The 23045-nt window shown below is 38.6% G+C and overlaps 1 protein-coding gene across 2 annotated transcripts in view; it reads left to right on the top strand.

Annotated features, from left to right (window-relative positions):
- Positions 1-724: 724 nt before the first annotated feature.
- The window catches only part of hivep3a (HIVEP zinc finger 3a), a 63368-nt gene continuing 41047 nt past the window's right edge, over positions 725-23045 (top strand). The window contains exon 1 of one of the 2 annotated variants that reach the window (XM_059349150.1): positions 725-829. The gene's annotated coding sequence lies outside the window, so the exon portion shown is untranslated. Of the gene's footprint in view, positions 830-2005; positions 2070-23045 lie in introns of those variants that run through there. The other variant, XM_059349151.1, reaches the window with a different exon arrangement.

Here is a 23045-nt window from a genome sequence, read left to right as displayed (position 1 = left end):
TCTTATACTCTTAGTATATTATTGTATGTACATCTTGTATAGTCAAGTCAAGTATTTATATGCATATATAATGGTACAATATATATATATATATATATTAAAATATGTATATATGTATATATATTTATATATATATATATATATATATATATATATTAAAAAAAAAAAAAAAAAAAAAAATATATATATATATATATATATATATATATATATATATATATATATAAATTATGTTATGTATGTATGCACACCCTGCACAGGCTAAATATATGACACATTGCTATGTTTTTATTATTATTCTTACAACTACTATTATTATATACATACTGTTGCTGTCATTACTATTATTACTATATACTGTGATATACTACTATTATTATTATACTGGCTTTATTATTATTTTATATTATTTTATCATCATCATATTATTATTATTATCATTATTATTATTATTATACTGTACCATTATTATATACTGTCTAGTCACAATTACATTATTACCATCATCTTGCCACTGTATGTTACCTACCAATTTACTAAAGTAATCTATCTATCTATCTATCTATCTATCTATCTATCTATCTATCTATCTATCTATCTAAATTACGTTTTTATTGAGAATAATAATTACCTCCTGTTCTCACCACTGAAGGCTATGTTCACTGGATTTTGTTGAAAAACATGTGCCCGGAAGTGCTCTGTTTTGTGTTTACAGTACATTGACAATGATGATGCTAGCGTGGCTGGGAATTGCAGCATCAACTTTGAGGAGGATCATTCCGTCCCGTTACCACCTGCATCTGGACTGGACTGCTCACTTTATCAACCGGTAACAACTCAGCTAAAACACTCTCATATGAAACGAAACAACTCTAGCGTTAGATCTGTGTTGACAGGTTCGGGAGCCAGGTTTCAGCAGCTGGGGGTGTTGTGGTAAATTAGCATAATTACAAGGTCCTGAGGTGTTGCTGAAGATGCCAGCAGCACGATAGTGTTAAGCTAGCTGAAATGAAATACGGCGCTTCCGGTCTAAAATTAAAACACTTAGTTATCACAACACGACGCACCTCTGACCGTAAAAACAGCTGTATGCGGTTGTATAAACAGAATTTTAAGCTACATATAACTTTACATGTGGACTCGGACACAGCATTTCAGCTCCAATGAGTGTTGCACATTTTATTTTTCAATGCTTTCTTGAAAATTACAAAAATAAACATTTCTGGCACGTTTTTCACAGTACATACCTTGCATAAGTGTAGAAAGAGTGCTAGGTGAACATCAATCAACAGTAAAACTTATAATAATAACATCAATATTGTAATTTTGTGTCTTTTTTTGGGTAACTTTTTGCCTTTTTTGGTAATTTTGTGTCTTTTTAAAAGAATTTTGTGTCTTTTTTGGTCATTTTGTGTCTTTTTTAAATCATGTTGTGTCTTTTGGTAATTCTGTGTATTTTTCAGTCATTTTGTGTCTTTTATTTGTAATTTTGTGCCTTTTTTTGTAATTTTGTGTCTTTAAATACTTTTGGGTCTTTTTTGGGTCATTTTGTGTCTTTTTGGGTCATTTTGGGTCTTTTTAAAATAATTTTGTGTCTTTTTTTAGTAATTTGTGTCTTTTTAAAGTAATTTAGTTTTTTCTGTTATTTTGTGTCTTTTTTTGTACTTTTGTGTCTTTTTTTGGTCATTTTGATACTGCCTCCAGCAGCCCCCAAATATTTTGAGTTTGAGACCCCTGATTTAGAGGGATAAATGTATAATTAATTTAAAGTGTGTTTCTTTCATTTTGGGGGGTATAGGACATTTTAGGTACATCATTCTTAGTTTATCAATTGATTGATTATCAAATTTATGTAAGATATTATTTTAGTTTTGTCTGCCAGGGAACAATGTGTCAGTGAGACAGCGTTGCGCCTTTTTGTCAACGCCCCAAGCCCTGTACTTTTCCGCTTTTATTTTGAACGCCATATCTGAACATTTCCTGTTTCGTCATGCCAAACCTCTGCTGACTTGACGCAGCTTGCGAAGCCGTGGCCGCACCGCAGAGAAGTGAAGTTGAGCATCCTGCAGGTAATGTAAGCTCCTACGTGGTGTCAGTGAGCCGTTGTTGGACATTTTACCTTGTATTTTGTAGCTTTGTTCTATCGTGACATTTTGCATAGCGTGACAGGGCGGATATGATTATTCAGCATGTTTTTCTTCTCGCTTTTTGTCCAGAATGGTGACAGAGGAAGCTAATGTGAAGATGATAAGAGGGTGTGTTGTCCTGTTTCTGTAGAATTTTTAGATAACATGTTATTAGGCTGTTAAGCTACCTGAAGTGGTCCTGGGCTTGTCCATTCCCCAAACTGGCTCCATTCATTGTCTGTGAGAGGGAGGAGGTGGTGAGCTGCGGCAAGTCTGCCAGAATTAGACATAACGAGACAGGAAGTATACTGATTTCAAGTTCAAAATAAACGTCTTGTATTTATCTCATGTAGTAAAATAGCTCCGTAAACAGTTGGTCGTTTAGAAGAGCTGAGGTGATGTTAAAACATTGTCCTTAAAGTACACACAAGACCTCTTGATGAACCACTGGCATGAGTAGAAGTGCTGGGATTTGTGAGGCACTTTAATTTTGAAAAGTCATTATTCAGAGGCTTTCTTAATCCCAGTGGCTTGACGCTGGTAGTAGTAGCAGAACTGCATGGTTCTGTCTGTGGTACTATGTAGAAAAACTGTCTGTCTCTACATTACCCAAGTGATTTGTTAGTCGATATTGCCTGCTGTTGCTTTAAAACACGGGTGCAGGTATTTGTGTCTCAAATAATTTCACCCACCGCCTGTTAGACCATTTAAAAAACCCCAAACGAGAGTGTTTAACACAGGTGTGTATCATATTTGGTCCTGGCATTGGGGTAGTAATCATTCGGCAGCGTAGTGTTGCACCCGGCTACATCACCCCGTTTGTAGCACGCCAACCTCCATTCAAAAAATCTGGCACTTTAATTTATTTTATTAATTCGTGTAAGCGCGCATGTCCGTTCAGATCATGACGTTTTATAAACTGTTGGGCAAATATAAATGTCACCCAGCAACTATCACTTCTTTGTCTCCCATTTTTATTGAATCGAGGCGCTCCTGTCTACTATTATTTTAGTAGATTTGGTACTGGGTCTCACAGTAATAAAGGTCAATTATTGAATTTATCAATGCCGATTAAAAAAGTAGACCTCAAATTAGTATAAAATGCTGTTTTCACGATATTTGATATCTGCGTTTTGTTGAGAAGCATGTTTTGCTTAAAATGTGTGATTCCTTTAAGGGAGTTTTGCATTGCTGTTTCCCACATGCAACAGAAAACGCTGCCTGCATAATGCCTCCCTGCTGCTCGGACATTTCTGCATAACCTGCTTGTAAGGAATCCAACATGACATCATGCGTGAGAAACAGCACCGTTCGGGGCGGATTTTTTTTTTTTTTTTTTTTTTTGTGGCCGCAGGATCAAATCGCCGATAATATTACATAATCACAACTGAGCTTAAATTGGTGTAGATTTGGATGTCAGTGTAGTTGCCAAGTGAATAAGCTTTTACGTCCCAAGTTGCAGTAGATTTCTGCAACCCTTGAGGTTTTACTATTTCTATTCTAAAAAACCAATATGCATGATGGTGTGCGTACAAAGAGTAAGACAATGACCTACTGTACAGATCAACTCTGCAGCCTTAAAAACACTCCTCATTGCAATGGTGCCTGCTGGATTAGAGGGCATCTGAGGACAGCTCCAGCTTGCAACATTACTCTGCTGCAAAAACACTTGATACAACAAAGCTTTTTTCATTTCCTCCATGTGAATGTGATTGGTTTATCACAAGATTTAAATATGATGGTGATTCTCCAAAGGTTTACATCATCTTCCGAGCTATATCTGTCTGGGTAAACAGTATTTGATCATTATGATGAATTGTCTATTGTCGTGCTACTGGCTTTGAATGGGAGGGAGCATGATACTGCAATTCATCATTTTAAATGATTGATTTAGTCATTGATTATTTATTTTATTAATTCTATAAAATGTACATAAATAAATAAATACATACATACATAATAAATACATTCTCAAGCCCAAATGTATCCCATTACATTTCCATTGCATTATTATATTTTATTTACAATAATATGAAACGGAATAAAGCAGCAAGCCTTACTTACATTAATGAAGCTAGAACTGGCTAGTATTTCACATTATTCTATGACTGGTAACTGATTCAGATGTCACTTAATTTCTCTATTAACTGATTTATTGAGTTGATCGATTGATTGATTAGTTGTTTGGTCAATAAAAGTTAAAAAAATATCAATCAGTGTTTCCCAAACCACAAGATGACGTCCTCTAATCTCTTGTTTTGTCAACAAAGCAAAGAGTTATTCAGTTTATTGTCATAAAGGAACAAAGAAACCAGAAATATTCACATTGAAGAAGCTGAAATCAGAGAATTTGGACTTATTGTCTTTAAAAAACTGCTCAAACTAATTATTCGATTATCAAAATAGTTGCAATTAATTTAATAATCGATTATTGTTCGATTAATCGAATAATTGTTGCTGCTCTAATTGAGTTGATATTAGTTTTCATTGTTCATTTTTGGCTTGTTTAGTGTGCTATATTCTGTACATAGCTGATGTCTGTGAACACAAGTGGTGAGACAAAATTTGGGATATTAATACAATGGAACGAATGTTGATATTTCTATTATTTTTTTAAACAGCTGTTGAGAAGATAGTTTGCTAATGTTGCGCTAGCATCTTTAGCACAAATGTCAAGTTCAGAATCTTCTGGGTCGAAGAGAGTTTTAACAAGGTGTTGCAAACATTTTTTGGTCCATATCGACATGATATCATCATGATGCATATCTCCCGTTCCACCACATCCCAAAGGTGCCAAACCAGTTTGAGATGATTTGAGCTTTGTGACATTGTGCATTATCCTGCTGGAAGTAGCCATCAGAAGATGGTACACTGTGGTCATACAGGAATAGACATGGTCAGCAGCAATACTCAGGTAGGCTGTGGTGTTTAAACCATGCTCAGTTGTACCCCTTTTGTTCTTTTGCTGGGCTGGTGCTGGTGCTGGTTGCTTTTCCACAGGCCTTAGAGCCACATCATTACGTCACTGTACGTGTGGAAAAGTCTCCACTCTCCGTGACTATTACAACAACAATATCGGACTACATCGTCTCTTTTCAAATGTTGCTTCTGGCTTTGTGAACCTACATTGGCATCCAAACACGACAAGTACAACACATTTGTTCTGCTCACCGGGAATTCTATGGACGGTGATTACGTTTTTATTAACACTGAATTAGGGCTGGGTGATATATCGAAAGAAAAGATATATGGGGCTGCTGTGGCTCAGTTGGTAGAGTGGTCATCTTCTGATCGGAGGGTTGGTGGTTCGATCCCCGACCATGGCAGCCTACATGTCGAAGTATCCTTGAGCAAGATACTGAACCCCAAATTGCTCCCGATGCTGTGTTCATCGGTGTGTGAATGAATCCCAATGGTGGCAGGTGGCACCATTTAGGGTAACCTCTGCCACCAGTATGAATGTGTGTTTGAATGGGTGAATGAGCGCAGTCTGTAGTGTAAAGCGCTTTGAGTGGTCGCAAAGCGACTAGAAAAGCGATATATAAGTCCATTTACCTTTACCATATCGATATATTTTTAAATGTGATATGGATTTAGACCATATTGGATACATATCAATATAGTTTAAACAAAAATTATTTCTTTCTATATAAATGCTGCCCTTACTAGGATTTGTCAGGTTCTTTATTCTTTTCTCATATAAATATATTTATTTCTTAAAAAGATTGGCCTATTTTATTTCATAGGCTATTTTTATTTAAGATATTTTTTCATTTAAATGTGCACTTTATGGAGCTTTGATTTGAAAATAAGGGTACTCCTGTTGTTATACAGTATTTATGTTCAGTTAAATAAACGGTTTCAATAAAACTACATGTGACTTTGACGTCTGAACATTTGCTCTCACTTTGCGATAAAAATATCGGGATATATATCGTATATCAATATTCAGCCTAAATTTATAGGGATATGACTTTTGGTCCATATCGCCCAGCCCTACACTGAATGTATGATGTTAAATTTTAGACTTTGTTGTAAGCTAATGCTAGCCTGCTTACACTAACGCGAGCCTGTATCAATCACATTGCAGTTAAACAAATAAAATAAAATAAATAATACATGTATTAGTTGTTGGCAGCCCCTGATGTAAGTGGAACATGACTTTTCTAGACAGCAAAGAGTTGGTGGCGCTCTGGAACCAGTTTTCCTGACCGAGAGATGGCTCTTTGGCTCTCAGAAATTGAGGAACTGGTTCAAGATTAGGCACCGGCTCCGGAACTGCTTTGGTCAAAAAGGGGTATCGGTACTAAGGGGCCCAAAGTGTGTCAATAAAATATCCTCCATTGCACCACCAGCAGCCTGAACAGTAGATACAAGCTGGATGGATCCATGCTTTCATGTTGTTTACACCTAAATCTGACCCTACCGTCTGAATGTTGCAGCAGAAATCAAGACTCATCAGACCAGGCAACGGTTTCCAATCTTCTGTTGTCCATTTTTAGTGAGCCTGCATGTGCAAATTTTAGCCTCAGTTTCCTGTTCTTAGCTGACAGGAGTGATACCCAAAGAATGGTTAAAAACATAGCCAAAGTCACTTGAATTACCCTTCTTCCCCATTCCGATGCTCAGTTTGAACTTTAACAGGTCGTCTTCACCATGTGTGTATGCCTAAATGCATTGAGTTACACTGGTGAGTGTATTTATAATGTTAAAGACATCTTGTTGGAACAAGAAAGGCTTCTGAGCTTTAGTTGTCATGGTGGCAGCAATACACTGCTGTACATGGCAGATACAGACAGATGATGAGTCAGGCCAGAGTAAAGTGCTTTATCTATCACTGCACTGTTATAGTAAAGTCTTAGTGTTTGCAGTACTTGCAGCACTCTCATCCTTCCTCTCAGTCTGTCATGTGGTCTTGCTGTCTTACTCCGAAGTGAAGGGGTCAGATTTTTGGCATTCTGTTGTCAGACTGTGTCCTCCACAGGGAATTTCTTTTCTCAAAGGCTCCATGGAAAAGCCAGTGGCTGTGACTGCGGTTGTTTATTATCATTTTTCTTCCCCTGGAGCTGTCCTTCACCTCAGGAAGAACGCACAAGGGACACAACAATCCACGATGTTCCAGCAGTCCGGTTTGATGCTGTGTACCTGCATCAATCACTCACCCCGATGATGAACAGGAGGCCTGTCATTTGTTGTTGTAGGCTGGCTGGTCAGAGCAACATTGACCTCATGTGTCTATTCAAAGCACATAATATTTTCTTTATGTCATAAATGTGTCAGTTGTGCCATGAATAGACACATTTAAAGGAGTGTGAGGAGTACTACTCGGCCTGTTTTCTATGGCTCCCAAGGAAGCTTTCAAAATCTGTAAACTAACCCTGATGATGTCACCGAGGAGGTTCTGACAAAAGATGCCATACAGTTGCATTGTGGGATTTGTTCAGTCTAGTGGTCGACCGATACAGGTTTTTTAAGGCCTATGCTGATACCGATTATTTTGACATCAGTCTAACCGATCCCCGATGTGTGCTGCCGATTTTTTTGGGCCGATTCTTGAAGCCGATATTGCCTTTTCTCCCTCCATTTACATGATAAAAATGACACAATGGTAACAAATGTTACACAAGTCTCTCTTCTTTTCAGTGAAATGAGCTAATTGATCGGCGAACGCACGCACGTATCGACCGATGCTGATACAAGTAAAAAACGCAAAAATAGTAGTTCTTTTGTAATGTTCAGTATTCTTTTCTCATATAAATATATTTATTTCAGAAAAAGATTGGCCTATTTTATTTCATAGGCTATTTTTATTTAAGATATTTTTATTTAAATGTGCACTTTATGGAGCTTTGATTTTTTAAAAAGGTACTCCTGTTGTTATACAGTATTTATGTTCACTTAAATAAACAGTTTCAATAAAACTACTTGTGACATGTCATATTTGACTTTGACAGAACATTTGCTCTCACTTTGCGATAAAAATATTGGTATTCGATATTCAGCCTGAATATATATCGGGATATGACTTTAGGTCCATATCGCCCAGCCCTAGCCACTATCAATCCTGATGTTTCATGGGTGCTAAAGTGGGAGCATAATGGCCTTCTTGTGGCACTGATAGGCCCAGAGCCCAAATGGCTTTCACTGCGCTTTCCACTGGAGCCAGAATGGTCTGTGTGGGTTTTTTTGACATTAGACATGAGCAGCCTGGCTCAAAGGCCAACCAGTCTCAGACTTAACCCTGCCCGGCTCAGGACACATACAGTGGTGGTATGGTAAACATTTATGCGGTGTGCGGAGTCTCAGAGCGTGTCCTGAAGTCCCACGGCATGCTCTCGCATTATGAAATGGCATACACTCTTGGTTTCTTGCTACGGCCCTGTCAAAGGTCCCTCTGTTCAGCCAAGGGCAGCAGAGTTGGAGAGGACAACATTGATATTCATGCAGCTCGTTCTTATGGAGTCACCAGCGGGCGCTTCATCCCTCAAATGTCAGTCATTGCAGTGTCCTTGGTAGCAGGTGAAATGTGAGGGCACTTGTATCTCCAGAGCTTCACACATGTTGTCCATATCACTCTTCCAGGCACTTAGTGAAGGCAGAACATGCCAAGCAGACATATTTAATTGAAATATAAAGTGAACAGTCTTCCTGGTGGGAGAGGAGAAATCTATCCACCCTGGAGAAAATGTGAAAACATCCTTCACAACCGTAAAACTGTAAAAGTAAATATATTGACAGGAAATACACGAAAAATGTGTCTAATTTTACTATAAATCAGGTCGGTGTTACAGCTATGTGTCCTACATTTCATTTCAATTTCATCTCTGTATCTGTCTTTCTCAGAAACGCTAGCGCCAAGCAAAATAACAACAAGGGCAGCTGTGGCTCAGTTGATAGAGCGTTCGTCCAGTGATTGGAAGGTTGGTGGTTCGATCCCTGACCATGGCAGCCTACATGTTGAAGTATCCTTGAGCAAGATACTGAACCCCAAATTGCTCCCGATGTTGCGTTCATCAGTGTGTGAATGAATTCCCAATGGTGGCAGGTGGCACCAGTGTGCCCTGGTAGCCTCTGCCACCAGTATGAATGTTTGTGTGAATGGGTGAATGAGCGTAGTGTGTAGTGAAAAAGTGCTTTGGATAAAACCGCTATATAAGTGCACCCAATTTACCATTTACAACATCTTTCTACAAATGTTGCTCCTGGCTTTGAGAGCCTAATTGGCATCCATTTGTGCTACTTGTCTTGAACGCGATTATGGATGCGATATGGATGCCGATTTCGTTCTTATTATATTATTACCTAGCATGTGGTATCAATCACATTGCAGTTAAACAGTCAAATAAAATGAACGATACATGTTTTAGTTGACATTGTTGGTCACGGTAACCCCGCCCCCAGCCCCTGATGTAAGTGGTTCATGGTTCCAGACCAGCAAAGAGTTGGTGCCGCTCTGGAACCAGTTTTCCTGGCCGAGAGCCGGCTTTCTGGCTGTCGAAACGCGACGAACTGGTTTGAGATTAGGCGCAGGCACTGAACCGGCCCTCGAACTGTCTTTGTTGAAAAGAAAGTGTTTTTCTGGCAATAGAAAAAATCAGCAAAGCATCAACAGCTTTGCCAACTGATTCAAACCATCATTGATTGTCAATTCGATAGTCAATAGATGGTTGAAGACTATTTGCACCTTTTTTGAATTTCGAATTATGGAGACAGTGTCCGACATTTTTATACCTCTTTAGAAAACCACAATCTCTCTAAAATTACGAAATACCTAATAATAAAATAGTGAAATATGACCAATTTAAGATTCAAAAGCTCAAATTAATGGTATTTCAATTTTTTACAATAAAAGGCTAAAAGGCCCAAACTCAAATAAATAAGTTTTATTACTATAAAGCATTCATGAAAATATGCACATTTGTTTATCTATAAACTTTTTAGATTAGATTAATTAAACAATGAATCGATTAACACATTTTTTGCAGATTTTTAACTTTTTTTAATGATTATTCAATTTCAGCTCTTCTCTATGAACACTATGGAGGTTCAATAGTCTTAGTTAACATATATGTTCTAATGTTCATATGAGTAAACGGGTCAAGTGTGTCCAGAAGAACCCAGTTCAGGACATCCCAACATTAATTCTGACTTTATCCACCACAGTTTCAAGTTTGAAGTAGGAAATGACCATTCACCATTTCCTACAGTGCTTACTGTACATAATGCTGAACTTGCATTACTCTTATTGAAACAAATCTCTTCCCGATGCAATATATCATCAAACTCCAAGCTCTTGCCTTCGAACCTGGAAAATACAATTTTTTTTTAACTCTAAGTGACTACAGCAGTAATAAATCATCGAGTACTTGCGCAGAACCTTGTGTTCATGATTTAAGATGTGTCATGTAACCGGCACTCACATGCGAGTAAGGATGTGTAACGCACACACACATACATCCACACGTAGATAAGGGTGAAAACATTGCAGCTAGTCGTGCAGCAGGGGACCCTCGGGTGGCCCTGGAACATCAATCATTAGGACTTCCCCCAGCAGCAGAGACACAAGCTTAAATGTCAAAACTGCCGTAAGCGAACAGATTTCCTCCCCGTCGGCAACCGGCCTAAGACGACGGGAGCGGAAATTGACTCTCGTCCTTGTTAATGAAAAGATACACTCACGTGTGTGTTTCTGTGTGTGTTTACATCCTCGCCTACGCATTTGCTTGCCCATGTGCTTGTGCACAGGGAAACGTGTTGGCAGAAAAGCTTGCACGTGTGCTTTGTGGACACCGTATGCTCGGGTGTTAAGTGTCGTGTTTACATGGAGTGTGTGTGTGTGTGTGTGTGTGTGTGTGTGTGTGTGTGTGTGTGTGGAGGTGTATGGGAATCGGAGCATGTGTGCACTCGCTGCGAGTTGTTAGGCCCTTGGCTGAGCTGCAGCCCTCTGCTGGAAGGGGTTGGATGCCGTCAGTGACCCTGGAGGCGAGCGTATGGACCCAGCTTGGGTTGCTCCGCGAGGTGGAAGGGCCTCTGGTTTCTGCGACCCCCGCAGAGAGAGCAGCCTGTTAGGCAGAAGGCCTGTCAGCTGCAGTTCTCATTCACAAATCACCTAGTGGACGCACACACACACACACACACACACACTCATGAACCACAAAATGTGCCCACGTTTATGCCCAAAAGCCACCCCTGCGCTCTCAAAACATGTAATTCATACAATGTTAAGTGTTTACGTAATCTTTTTTTGTTGTTGGAAATACCATAGGTTTCATTGATATTAGTTTCCACTAAACTTTTTTTGACAACAGACATTTTGACATGTATTAAAAATACACAGGTTTAACTGATGATGTATGAATTCATTATTAATTATTAATACAGGCTAGGGCTGGGCGATATATCGATATAAAAGATATATTGATATAAAAGATAAATCGATATAAAAGTGATTTAAATGTGATATGGAATTAGACCATATCGCATATATATCGATATAGTTCAATTTTTTTTCTTTCATTATAAATAAATATACAAACCCTTACTAGGGTTTGTATATTTAGTTCTTTAGTAATGTTGATTATTCTTTTCTTAAATATATTTGTTCGGAAAAAATTGGCCTATTTAATTTCAAAGGCTAATTTTATTTAAGATTTTTTTAAATTTAAATGTGCACTTAATGGAGCTTTGATTAAATAAAACTCCTGTGGTTGTACAGTATTTATGTTCACTTAAATAAACGGTTTCAATAAAACTATTTGTGATATGTCATATTTGACTTTGAAATTGACTGAACATTTGCTCTCACTTTGCAATAAAAATATCAGGATATATATCGTAAATCGAAATTCAGCCTAAATATATCGGGATTTGACTTTTGGTCCATATCGCCCAGCCCTAGACTCTTGTTGCCAGTTTGTGGCTCTCATGTCCGACATCTCTGTGGCTGCACGGACGCTATAAGTCTGCAGTTTTCTGGGCTCGGGCAATGTGGAAGTCTTAACTCGGCTGGACGGTTGAACTAGAACCCAGTTTTCTGCTTGTCTGTGAGAGGTTAATAATTGATAAAGTAGGGTTGGCTATTGGTCAGTGACAGCCCTAGAGGGGAATGGCTCAGTCAGGTGATAACTCTCTGTAGGTTAGTCACTAAGACTGACATGTGTCACATTACACGTTGTCATATGATCCACTGTTTACATAAAAATATTGATCATAGCAGCTCTACTACTTTCTCAGGAAAAACTGACTGAGTGCATCACAGTGGTGTGAACAACACACCGTGCGTCCCCTCCTGTCCTCTGCTTACTCCTGTTGACATTGTCATCGCCGATCAAGGTTGTGTTTCCTCTGAACACTATGTAGCACTCGACCGCAGGCTTTTTTTGTTATGTAACAGTAGTTGTGTGTATTTTTCTGGATGTGTCCCACACAAGTGGCAAGCTCCAGGTATGAGCAGGGAGGCAAACCAGGAAGTGCCTTAAGCTGCATTCTACTGAAAATTCAAACAGGGGGCGCTGACGGCTGCTGCAAAAGCATGTTGGTCCATTCATTTCAATACAAAATAAGAAAATTTGTCACTTGATTTATTACCTCAGATTTTTTTTTTAGGACAAGACTATGGTCTCAATCACAAGGATAAAATCTTCATCAAGACAATTTGATGTTAATAGTGTAAATAATGGCCCTATTTTGAAGACAATAGAAGATGAAGTATCAAAAGATTTGGGGCGTGGCTACCTTTGATTGACAGGTCACTGACCATGCAAGCAGTCATCAATGTCGAGAGTACAGAGAAAACACAAAACAGCACAGACAAAACATGCAAAAACATTACACAACAGTTACAGTTAAAGGCAGAGTTATTGTTTATTTTTTAAACCGGCCCATAGTTATATTTGTGTTGAGTTTGAGTGAATGTTGTAAGATGTTCCAGGTAGATGCAGCAGAAAAACTGAAAGCAGTTCTTCCAAATTCAGTATTTGTCCACCTATCAAGACTTTATAAATAAAAAATAACCACTTACTGTGATTCCTTTGTTTTTTCAGTGCAAGAACAGCAGACCAACATTCATTGCAAGAAGTAATTTTGCGCATTTTTACACTGCACTTTTAAGATTTCATGCTCAAATGCATGTAGTTGTACTGAGGGCCACTTCAAGTGAGGGTGGGGGCCATATGTGGCCCCCAGGCCTCAAGTTGCCCACCCCTGATTTACACAGTCTGTGGTCCCACAGTAGGTCTTGTGTCCATGATGCTCCTGTGGTAGAGACTGCAGCACTGGTAGCCTGGCACACAGAGCTACTGCTGACTCAGCTGGTACCTACAGGTAGACCTCAGTATCACTGGCAGCCACATCCCAATTATTGCTTTGCATCGCGAGTGTATGTCACAATATTACGGCTGCCTACAGTAACACTAGCCCGTCTCTCTGTGTAGAAGATATAGATTCTTGGACAGGCAGCCTCTTTGGCAGACTGCCTCTCCTGTCTGTTGATTCACTGTTGGTGAAATAAGAGAACATATGGCTGCTCTCTCCCTGCATTACATCACCTTGAGATCCAAGCAGATTGCTTTTGCATTTACAGCCCAGCTCCAGGAAAAAAAAAAAGCTCATTGTATTTGGATGGGTGGTATCCGAGCTGTGTTTTCCACCAAAAATTGGCATGCGCTTTTTTTGTTGCTTGAAATAAAAGCAGGTTGGGATGTACTGTTTTGTACTCTGTATCCTGCTTAACCCAGCACACAGCCCAGCCAGATGCATCAGGCTCAACAGTGTTAGTATTGATCCATCTGAGTTATATCACATCATGCAGAGTTAGCGCCTGCTGCACATGTCAGAGCTCCAAAATGTGAAGACTTTGCATGTGGTAGTTATCAGCTAGTCACTGGTTTCCATTAGCTTCCTGGTTTCACTTTTCTCCCCAGCTCCTTTAATGCACTGATGCTCTCTCCTCACCTGATATTGGTACTGATTTGGTTTGAAACATCTTTATGGCATATCAGCCTCAGTCACTGTCACTTTTACTCAGGCCAAATCACTGTTTATTCTGAATCGTGGAACTTGTCTTCTTGTATTCTTAAATCAGTTCCTGATTGTTGAGGGATGCCCGGTATACACGCTTGCTCATAGTTATTTCTTTGTGGAGCTTTGATTCTTAAAAAGGTACTCCTGTTGTTATACAGTATGTTCACTTAAATAAACGGTTTCAATAAAACTACTTGTGACATGTCATATTAGGCTTTGGCTTTGACTGAACATTTGCTCTCACTTTGGGATAAAAATATCGGGATATATCTATATTCAGCCTAAATATATCGGGATATGACTTTTGGTCCATATCGGCCAGCCCTATTCCTTATGTCACCAGAGGATACAGATCTTATGTGTTTGCCCAGAAATATTGTTTCTCACGGTCATGCCGGTGATTATTTTTTCTGCAGAGGTAGCCTTCAGCAGTATGCCTTTGTCATCATGATGGTGATGAGTGTATGCAAACATTGTCACAGTTTCAGTCGGCGGCCTTACCGAAACCCACACTCACTCCCTGAAACCACAAACACACGCAGGAACAGCCTAACTTAGATGTGGGGACAAATATAGCGAGTAGCTGGTCATTTGTCCTATATATAGCACTTCCTCTAATAATATTTTCAACTTGTTTTCTCTTCACTTGCACAATGTCTCCCATTCTATGGCTCTTTGTGCCTCTCGCCTTGTTCCTGATTTGGTTTGCCGCTTCTCTAAATATATGTTTCCCACTTTTCTGTAAATGAGCCTTTTGTCAGTGAATCTCCGTCTGTAAATATCAATACAACACTGTTTTTATTCATAGAGTAATGACCTTTGGTTTAGCTATGGGATATATATTACATATACATACACATAGATTTTTAGTGTTTCCCCTTGGGGGACTGATTTGGCCTGGCGGATGGGCCTCCACATGGGACAGCTCTCATTCTACCAAACCAAAGCCCCTTATAAAATGGAACACTTTCTTAACTACTTAACACTTTCTTAATACAAAACATTACATTTCCTGATATTTATGTTATAGATTTATCACATTAGCATAGATTAGATCCACCACACAACACATAGTTAAGTCAGTTAAGTTACCATATGACCGGGTAGGGCTGGGCGATATGGACCAAAAGTCACATCCTAATTTATTTAGGCTGAATATCGATATACGATACATATCCCAATATTTTTATATATATATGAAAATAGATATATTTTTTATATCGACATATCGCCCAGCCCTAAACTATACACACCTTAATAGAAGATTTTGGCCATATCGCTCTTCCCTACTAGAATGGATATCTGGCTTTATTTTTTGCATAACGTTTTTTTTATTTTGGCCTGGCGGAGGTTCCCGCTGGCCTGTAATTATAGGGAAGGCCCTGGGTTTAGTGAAGTCTAGAGAGAAAGGAAAGGAATCTCCAGTATTTAGACTAACTCTGGCTTTAATAGAAATATCACAATGATCACTGTCCCTATTTGGAAGTCACAAGTACATTATATGGCTTGTTATTCCAGGCTTTTCAAAAAAATAATTTAAGGCCATAAAGTATCGACTTCAATCAGTCTGCTGATGCTGACCAAGGAACTGCAGAAGCATCAGCCAGTGTCTGGCACAGCTTCCTGCGGCCTGTAAGCATGGTTTTTTCTGGCTCTAAATAGGGCTTTGGTGGTGGACCACCCGTGCAGATCAGTATGCAGAGCATGATTGACTAAAACTGTTATGGGATTGCTCAACGCTTTGGTGGTCCATGCTGCACATCTCTCAGTGCACATCAGCTTCCTGTACATTTTGATAACGGAGCAGATATCAGTATTGTTTTCCGATAATGACACATTGTTGAAAAAAATACACACCACACTACAATATATAACGTAAAAAAAAACAACAACATAGGGATGGGCGATATGGACCAAAAGTCATATCCCGATATATTTAGGTTGAATATCGATATACGATATATATCCTGATATTTTATCGCAAAGTGAGAGTAAATGTTCAGTCAAAGTCAAATATGACATGTCACAAGTAGTTTTATTGAAATCGTTTATTTAAGTGACCATAAATACTGTATAACAACAGGAGTACCTTTTATTATTTATTTTATTTTTTTAAATCAAAGCTCCATAAAGTGCACATTTACTTAAAAAAATATCTTAAATAAAAATAGCCTATGAATAAATAAATATGACAAACCCTAGTAAGGGCAACGTTTCTATTTAAAGAAAGAAATTTTTTTAACTATATCGATATATGCGATATGGTTTAATTCCATATTGCGTTTAGAAATATATATTTTATATGGATATATCGCCCAGCCCTAGAACAACATATTATTGACAGAACTCTGAGTCACATCAGACAACTGGTCACAAGTTCACTGGCAGATGATTAGCCGGCAGTTCTCAGGCTTTGCTAAGTCTACAGACTATGAGTCAATGGCAGTATTGCCGATGTGTGGCATGAACACTCAGATGATCTAATTGAAAAACAAGATGAAATAAGTGCTAGATTTGCGAAAACAACGATTATGAATTGCTAATTGCTACTATTATGTTTTTGCTTTGACACTTGGCAAAAAATTCCTGCCCAGGTGAGCAGGCATTCAAAAATGAAAACACACATTTAAAAATTATGATAAATTATATTGTACGTCTGACATTTAGGACAATACAATAAAATATTTGAGCTATTCTAAATTGATTGTGTTGACAGCTCTCAGTGTTCACTTTGGCTGTTACTGTTTCACAGAACAAACTGCAGCTCAGGCCTAAAAAAAAATCTTACACAAGGTGATTAAGATGCTTAAAGTATGACTGAGAGACTCTGAATATTATTTGCTATGGCCCAACCTTCAGTACTAAACTGCTTTTTAATATCTGTATTGTTTTTGAACTACACAAAACATGTGCTTACTCACTTACATAAGAGATCAATACCACTTTTTATATCTGGCCCTTCAATTAGGGTTGACCATCATGCATTGTAAATGGACACAACAGTCATCGACTACCAAGCTCAACATTGTGTTTTAGAGAGTAATAGAAGCCAATTTGAATTTTCCTTCATCCATCCGGATATTGACACATGATAAAGTATATTATTTCTACAGGATACTTGTTTCAGAGTATAGACAGAGGAGTGTATATAATGGAGTTGAGTATTAAACTAATTTCTATTAACAATTCCCCACAGCCTCATACTTTTGAAGAATCAAAAGCAATCCAACGTCAGGTACAGGTACAATTACAAACGTTCAGAGCCCCTCTGGGTCACATGGTAGGAAAAAAAAATCACTGTGTAAGTCTGCACAAGATTTGTGAATCCCTGCCATCGGATCAGTCGTCAATCTTTGTGTCTGAGCATGGAGGCAAACCAGGAAGTGCCTTAAGCTGAATTCTACCGAACATTCCAGCAGGGGGCGCTAAGTTTGGCTGCAAAAAAAAAAGATCCATTCATTTCAGTGCAAAATGACGAAACTTCTCACTTGATTTATTACCTCAGAATTGTTTTCAGGACAACACTATGGTCTCAATCACTAGTAAAAAATATTCTTCAAGACAATTTGATGTTAATAGTTCAAATAATGGCCCCAATTAGAAGAAAATAGAATATATTCACAGCAGCTTGGAGTTAGCATCCTGCTGATGAATGTTATATGTGCAAAATTGTTTTTACTGGTTGGATGTGGTCACCTCGGTCCATGCAAGGCAGGTCCACACACTGAAGAACAGAAGAGGTAATTGACTGCAAATTCCAAGGCGTGGTGAATCCAGGGGCAGGGATTCATGCATGCAGTATAGGTAATAAATCCGTCCCGCTCAATGTTATCGTCAGATGAACTTTTCCCAAAGATTGTTACTGTCATTTTAGGGAGTTCTTATCATACTGATGTATGTTTTATTTTTATGTTTGGTTTTAATCAGCTATTTGATGCTATAAATCACGTCATGATTAACAGCTTTGATTGACTCTTATGGGATGGGCAGGTGTATGGGTGTTTTTCATGTTAATCATTTTAATTCATAATAATTAATTGATTAGTTAATAGTTATTACAGATTAATGACTAGAACACACATTGCTGAGCTTAAATTAATCTTCAGATCCCCAGCTTTCCGACGATTTACACCACTTCTTTGTGGTATCTACAGTTGACCTGCTATCTCCCCCTAAAAATCTCCTGTCCCCCACCCTCAGGGATTAATTTCCTGGCTGTGACATGAAAAAACAAAGAAAATAAAAACATAATAAAGTACTTGACCTATAAAATATATTTTAAAGCATGGTATGTAGAATGGGTGTGTCTTGAAAAGGCAGTGGGCTGGTAGGTGTATTATGGTTGCGGTGCACAGTAAAAATCTTAATTATTGCTCCTTGAGTACACACACGCCTCTTTGGTCCATAAAGGTACATTTGTACATACATGGAATTAGTATGTTATTGGAACATTTGGTAGTAGGGTTTGAAGCAGCACCACCCACCACAGCTGAGCTCTGCACAACATCTGTCAACATGGTCTACTGTTGGGAAGTCGGGTCCAGCAAGCAGACTTTTCTTTATTTTGTTCAGACACTTTTTAGAGCTCAGGTGGCTATTTCTCTCCGAGGACTCTTTAAATTGTGGCAACGCAGCCTACCATGTGTTGGTCATGCTGCTGTTTTCTGTGGTCATCAGGGTAGGTTGAGGTTGAGAGGGGCATCTGTTCCGTTCTGGTTGGCGGTTGTATGGTGGAGGGGGGGTCTGGTCTGTCTGTGGCTGGGAGTCTGAAGGGAGGCAAGGGGACCTGTGGTTCTGGTTATTTGTTGGGAGTTATTGGCTGGGTTTACACACATATGCATACTTGAAAAGGTACACATCAAACTTCTAGATCCAGACACACTGTTATTTTTATAGCCAGGTACACACATCGTACATGAAAAAGGCCTTCTTCTTTTTTGCTAGACTATGGACTTACTGTATGCACTCCCACAGACGTACTGTGAATCAAACATGCAGTCCCACATCTTCAACAGACAGTGATAATGCATTTCAGGGATCATTAAGCACTACAGGCTGACTCGGAAAAGACCACCCTGTACTGTACGAGGCAGCGGCGGCGACAGATTCTGCTGTCTCCGTGGTGTTTAAGGGCCATACATGAAGCTGTGGACAGCTGGGATGCTGAGGAGGACACTGCCTGTGTTTTCTCTCCTCTGACAGGTGGCACAATGCCCAGAAACTGCCTCTGTGGCACTGCAGGATGGAGCCAGCGCTGTCCAAAGCTTGGATGCTGCTGCTGACACTCCACCGCAAAATCAACCAAGGTTGGACCGATATATGTGTTTGCCGATATTGGCCTTTTAAGTAAAGATATTGACAAGTCACTGCCACCCTCCAGAAATTTGATGGTGGTTTGTCCCTGACTATAGCAAGTCAGTCAGCAGTTGGATCTTCTCAAGTGAGGTTGTTTGAAAGGTTGTATGGGTTGTATGGGTTGTTTACCCGTAGACTGTATAATAATAATAATGGACGTAGTGACTGTGACGTCACCCGTTGGTTTGTAGCCCATTTGAGGCATCGAGTTCAGCGTTACACTCGTCGCCATCTTGTGTCGCCATCTTGTTTCCGGAAACGGGGAGCAGACCATATTTGGACTGTGGAGGAGCGAGAGGGATCTGATCACTGACTACAGCCTCTCTACACCTCAACCTGACTGAGAGAAGCCACTGCTAATTCATGTTAGCATTGACTGGAGCATTAACTGGGATGTTCAGTGACTCCTTGGAGTGTCTGTTAGTCAAAGTTGTATTTATGTTCTCTCCAAAGCCACCAGACTCCATTGACAAAAACAGTCATTTTACCTTGTGAAACACTGCTGTCTTGTTCAGTTATTTTGTTTTTTAAATTGTGTGACTTTGGTGTTTCAAAGGGTTTCATCGGATTCACCAAAGTCACACAATAACACAAATTACAGCCCGACTAATACTGGATTTTTGGGGCAGATGCCATTATTATAGGATAATATTAGGGAGTAAAATACTATGGTATCGGTAAATATTGACTGATATATAAATGTAACAATATGGGAATTTCCTCTTCATATGTTTTTGTGGTAGAATGGGCTAAGTAGCACCTTAAGTTTGCTGTTATAAGTTCCAACATGCAAATGTTCCTTCACTTGATGCTAGCTGCATTTTGCTACAGTGACTTTAAGCTCTTGTTGCCTGTTTAATGACACACAGGACTGACATCGTCAAAAGTTGCTTTTTGTCTCTCACTCTGTGCTTCTTGCCATGGCATCTTTCTAAATCTAAATTACATTCTAAAAAAAAAAGTGTTCATATCTGCGCATATTTCACACATTTCAGATCAAGCTCTAAAATGGAGTCCATGGTGTTGACAGCAGTTACAGCACCATATGTTGGATACACAGCGCATAGAGGCACTTAAAGTAATACCTAATTCTTTTATATTTTAACATTCAGTGTGACTTACAGTTTCTGAGGATATCATTATCTGATATCCATATATATAAATGTCCATAAATCCACTTAGAAATCAGAAAGCATACCTTATAATTCCAGAATTTGCCTCATCATGAATCATCATGTTTTTTTTAATAGGTTTTCTTCATTGTCAAACTAATCCAGCGACACTCGTCTTTACATGGGTATCCTGCAAACAGGAACTACTAATGGCTTATTCAGCATACTTGTGCCAGTGGTGACTTACAGTAACTTAATGGCAGCAATTAACAAGTAACTTTACGATAATTATTATTTACAGTAGAACTGTATTTTTATTTACAGTACTGTTTTTTTGTACTGTAAAATAAAATAAAAAAATTAAACACTGATTTTAGTTTTATTTACAATACTGGTTTCTTTACTGTAAAAAATAAAATGAAAAACTGATTTTTTTAGTTGTGTTTACAGTACTGATTTTTTTACTGTAAGAATAAAAAAGAAACAGTTAAACATTGTAATTTTAATGTTAAGTTAAGTACTATATATGGCAATATGGCACAGTAAACAATGCTGTTTATTGGATAATAATTTCATCATTATTTTTAATAGAAATAACTAGTAATTGCAAGTAATTACTCTATACACTTAAGAAAATAATATTAATACATTTACTGTTTTACAATTGATTTCCATACTGTGTTTTGTATGACAAACTTTACTTTAAGTTAATTATTTAAACAGCATTTATAAAGGACTGATTATGATAAAAATGGAAAAATACTGTAGTCTACTACTACTACTACTTTACTTTTCACAGTACTACACTGTCTACTGTGTTTTTTATACAGTAATGTTTTAACTACTGTAATTTTGTCACAAGGACCAATTTTTATTGTAAATTATATAGCACTATACTGTGAAAATCAAACACAGTGATGCAATGTAAATCATACAGTAAATAACTGTAGATTTCACAGCCATTATTTACAGTGTGCCTGCCATTTCGCCAAAATGTGGAAATTATCTTGATTTTGTCTGAGGGGAGGCCCACAGTGTCAGACTTCAGACCATCCTTGTGTGTTAAAGTTTGTGGCACAGGCTTTCTGTTTTAAATACCTTATGTCCTCAAATAGTAGCCGGGGCTTCTATTAATAAAAACTCAGTTTGTGACCCGGCTAATAATAGGGGCAGGCTATTATTTGAAGGAGGCTTTTATTAAAAAAAGAAAATCAGAGCAGCTCTGACCGGCACTTTTTAGAGTGTTTTACACAGCGCATTGTAGCCAGTTACCCGGATGTCAGCCATATTGGAAGTACTCAGATGTAAACAAACAATGAACAGCACGCTGAATGTTCATTTCAAGCAGGATTTAAAATGTCTAAACTACTAAAAAGCCCAGAAGAACGTGCGTAAACGGCTCGACTTTACAGAGAATGACTAGGACAGCGGGAGAAACAACCATATTTACCTACAGTACTAACTCGTGTGGCCAAACTTCAAAATACAGGTGTTGTGTGGAAATCTGTTACCCGTCAAATGATGTTTCCTGAATGGTGTTCTCCGTAGCATCACCTCTGCGGCTGGAGTTAGGATTTCAGTTTAAGGTTAGGCCTTGTAGAGAGAACTGTTTGGGGTTAAGGTAAACTTGGGCTCATGTTAACAACTTAAAGGAGGACTGGTTGGGGTCAGGGGTCAGGTTGGTGCAGGTTAAGGTAAGGGGGACACATATCGACGGGGGAACAGACTTTGACATAACATCGGTAAGACACCCGGCTTATAAAAGAGGCCGGCTTTTATTTACTAAAAATTGTTTTTACACCTGGTTACTAAATGAGGCCGGTCATTAATAGGGGCCCGGCTTTAAATTGAGGAAATACAGTATGTGGTTTCTAAACCTTGGCACTCAGGTGATGTTACTTACAGTAAAAGTGTGCCCCACCAAATGATAGCCTTGATGCCTTTCTTAAGCCTATAGCAGTCATATATGAGTAGTGGAACTAGAAGTACATTAGCATGTCGTTTTTCTTCATCCAGCCAGAGGCATTAACAGCCTGTTTGCCCCCAGGCTTTGACTTGGATCCTGCGCTGTGTTAGGCTGAAGGTTACCTTGTCCTGCTAAGTCTGTTCTGATGTAGATCACTGTTAGAGATTATGCCACTGATGAGATGGGCCGTACACAATGAAAACAAGGCTTTACTTCAAAGTATTGTGTCGAGTAAGGTAAAGTGCTTGACCTGCTTAAATGTGAACTTCCATAAATGGTGATTTTTACATGCACACATGCTTTTGTCATGTTGCAATTTTCACAGTAGTACAAACTATTTCAATTTCAGCAAAGCATCGGTGTGTGCTTTTTCCCTTAAAAGACCTTTTCTTCTCCACCACAGGTTAGCTTTAGAAGCAGGATAAATGCCATTCTGCAAATAAAATGGTGGCTAAACTGAAATTA

The sequence above is a fragment of the Centropristis striata genome, chromosome 14, assembly GCF_030273125.1.
Source record: "Centropristis striata isolate RG_2023a ecotype Rhode Island chromosome 14, C.striata_1.0, whole genome shotgun sequence".
In the NCBI taxonomy this organism is placed as follows: Eukaryota; Metazoa; Chordata; class Actinopteri; order Perciformes; family Serranidae; genus Centropristis; species Centropristis striata.
The sequence above is the reverse complement of the archived record's forward strand: the minus strand, read 5'-3'. Positions and strand labels throughout refer to the sequence as shown.